Here is a 3,799-nt window from a genome sequence, read left to right as displayed (position 1 = left end):
CCCAGATGGCCATCAACTGAGGAATGGATAAAAAAGATGTGGCATTTTCACACATTGGAGTATTACTCAGGTATAAAAAAGGATAAATTTGAGTATTTTATAGGCAAATGGATGCAATTAGAGACCATACTTATACGTAAAATAAATCAGACCTGCATATGCAAACATCATATTGTCTTGCTAGTGCAAGACCTGAAAGAGTAAATAAATTCTGAAAGGCATACTAGATACTGTGAAAGGGAAAGAATCTGTTCAAAGGGAAGGAAAAACAGATTAGAAAAAGGACAAGAGAAGGAGGGAGGGGGAGGAAAGATATATTTATGTACATATGCAGGATGGCTTGGATAATTCTACTGCTAATTTCTGCTGTTCTAGACAGGGAACAGTTGATGCTTAAATTTGTCTTTCTTGTCCTTTTTAAGTTCTTATAACTTTTTCCTTGCTTTTAAAACCAATTTTGCATGCTTATGTCTGATAATCTGAACAACTAATTTGAAGACAACATTATGCAATACAGCAACCACTGTAGAATTCCCATTAGTTTGGTGAAGCTCCGTATGGGTTTTTTTTTTGTTTTTTGTTTTTTTTTGCTTGTTTGTTTTTTACTATTTTGTATTCTCTTTAGATAATAATATAAAAAGAAGGGCTGGTGAGATGGCTCAGTGGTCTAAAGCACCTACTTAGAACAAGCTAAGCAAAAGCACAGGGACCACGGTTCAATCCCCAGCACCACATGCCAGCCAGCCCCGCCCCCTGGTGGGCTGAGCTGGCCACACACAAAAAAAATAAATAAATAAATAAATATTTTTTTTTAAATATATATATATATATAAAAAGAATTAAAACTACAGAGAAGTCACAAGACCTATACAACTATCGCATACACTTTATTTAGATACATCAATTAAAGCTTTGCCATATTAATCTTTGCTCAACCATTTGAGAATAAATTGTATACATCACTTATTCTCAAATGCTAAGCCATAGCATTGAAGCAATATTTATATCTAATATGTATATATATCTAATACCTATATTCATATTAGATATTCATATCTAATCCATACTGAAATTTCCACAAGTGTCCTGAAAATCTCCATTTTAACATATTTTTTCGAATCATGTGTTGCCTTTAGTGGCATCTCATTAATCCTCTAATCCTAGAACTATTCCTTAGGCTTTGTCTTTCCAAACTGACTCTTTTAAAGAACATAGGTCAGCTGTTTAACAGAATGTTTCTCACTTTGCATTTTTGATTGTTTCTTTGTGATAGACTCAGCATATGCCTTTTTACAGAGATATCACATGAGACAAGTGTGTTATAACATCAGGAATCACATCACGTCATTTTATTCCATAATTGGTGACGTCGATCATCTGGTTAGGATGGCATCTGTCAGATTTCTATATTGTAAAAGTGCCTTAGTCAAATCTTTATAATGAATAAAAATCAAAAACTACTTTCAGATTGTGTTCCCTGGACCAGCTTCACCCAATCATTTTAACATCTATTGATAATACTTGTCTAAAGTCAATTGTTACTATAATACAGTGGTCCCTCACTTATCGCAAAGTTTACATTCCAGACGTTCCCATGATAAGCGAAAATCAACAAAGTGGGATGTTATATTTATTTTAGTATTTACATATATTTTAAGACTTTATAAAACCTTCCCACACTCTTATAAGCCTTTCCCATACTTTTAAGAACACTTCTAATGTTCTTAACCATTTTCTAAACTTGTAAATTTACATGATTTTAACAACATATGTATACTGTACAGTACTGCAAAATCCTGCAATATAGCAAAAAATCTGTGATAAGTAATTTAGATTAATATATTTTGAAAACCGTGAAACAGTGAGTCCATGAAAAATCAAGCCACAAAACAGCGAGGGACTACTGTAATGTCAAATGATGATTTCATAATTTCATCATTTTGGGGAGATGGCTCAGTGGAATAAGTGCTTCCCTGGCAAGTGCAAGGGCCTGAGTTCAATCCCTGGTTCCGCAAAAGAAAATAATAAAAATAAAAATAATAATTTCATCATTTTCTTCTATATGTATTAGTTTGACACTCCACAGCTGACACCCCTCACTTCATATATTATATTTAAAAATTAAGGTTAATGTATATATTCCTGGACTCTTAGAAATCTAATTTCTATGCTGGTGAGGCTGTGGGGAAAAGGGACCCATCTATATTTTTGGTGGGTAAACTACCACAATTACTATGCAAATTGGTATGGAGATTTCTCAAAAACACTGAAAATAGAAATTCCATTTGACGCAGATACGTCTCTTCTGGGCATCTTCCTACAAGAGTTAAGTTCTATTCAGTGATACAGGCATACCCTTATTTATAGCAGCACAACTCACAATTGGTAAACTTTGGAAGCATGCTACATACCCATCAACAAAAGACTGGATAAAGAAAACATGGTATACTCATACAATGGAATACTATGTATCCATAAAGAAGGATAAATTTGAGTCACTTGTAGGAAAATGGATGCACCTTTAGTCTGCAATGTTGTGAGATAAATCGGATACAGAAAGCTACATAAAGAAAGTAACATAGGGTTTCTCTTATATAAGAAACCCAAAGCATAAATCAAGACTGAAATGGAAGATAGATGACAGGAAACAGAAGTCGACTTTGTCAAGATTAAAAAAGATTTGGGGATGGAGGAGATGGGAGGGTGGGGAGAAGGAATTAAGCAGGATTAAGATGTGATGTGGAGGTGTACCAATTCTCCACAATGAATTTATTATGTATCACAAACATACTAAGAAAAATAAATCCAATGTCTATCACTCTCTATTCACTCTTGATACTTAAACTGTCTCCGATTTGCTAAGTGGTGATAACTACAAAGTCTCCTCTTCTCTTTCGGCTTACCCTCCTCGACACACACAAGCACTCACTTGCTCTCTGGTCCCACATCAAATCTTTCAAGGCCTTTGTACTTTCCCTGTCTCTGGCTTGGAATGAACCATTTCTCCAAGGAGTCTAGTTCCTTTTAGTAGAGAACGGTGTTCAGAAACCAAGACCTAGATTCATACGATATATCTCAAAATATTAAACTCTCACTGTTCCTGCTTGCCGGGGTGGCCGTACGGAAGATTCTGTGCGTGGGTTTCCAGCCCTAACTCTAGCACTACCTGTGTGACCCTGGCATTTCTGTTCATTGCACGCAGCCTGCTTCATCGTGTGAGAACAAAACTGGATTAGCTAAATATTTCTCAATCTTTTCAGGGTCACCAACAGTTTGCGAATCTGAAGATAGACTCGATGGTCTGTCTCCTCTCCCCAGCGTCGCGTCGCACTAAGCAAACCTGTGTCCACAGCTTAGGGCGCTCAGGCCTCGAAGTCCGGAGCAGGTTGCTTCGCTCTAAAGTCTCTTCGACTCTTGACGTTCTGTGAGGGACCAGATGCCGACAGGGTGCTTCTTCAAAGACGGCAAAAGATGAATAGATTCAGCTAGAACAGGGCAAGAAAGAGGCACAAAGAAAAGAGGCCGTGAGCACCGCGGCGCCCGGCCACCTTGTTCACGGGAGCCAAATTTAGGGCGTTGCACTCCCAGGTGAGAGATTTTGGCGGGAAGCTCCGCAGGTGGGCGGGGAACCCCGGGCGCGCCGGGCGCCGCAGGCCCGAGGCGGGCGGCTGCACCCCTCGGAACGGCCCACCAGGGCTCGCTCTCGTCCCGCAGCTTCCCGGCCCCGGGATGGGGGCGGGCCTGGCGGAGACCCCGCCCCTGGCAGCACCGAGGCGGAGGGAGAGGAGCGGGGGCCGCG

This window comes from Octodon degus, unplaced genomic scaffold (assembly GCF_000260255.1).
Source record: "Octodon degus isolate 3935 unplaced genomic scaffold, OctDeg1.0 scaffold00012, whole genome shotgun sequence".
In the NCBI taxonomy this organism is placed as follows: Eukaryota; Metazoa; Chordata; class Mammalia; order Rodentia; family Octodontidae; genus Octodon; species Octodon degus.
This window is presented reverse-complemented; position numbering follows the sequence as displayed.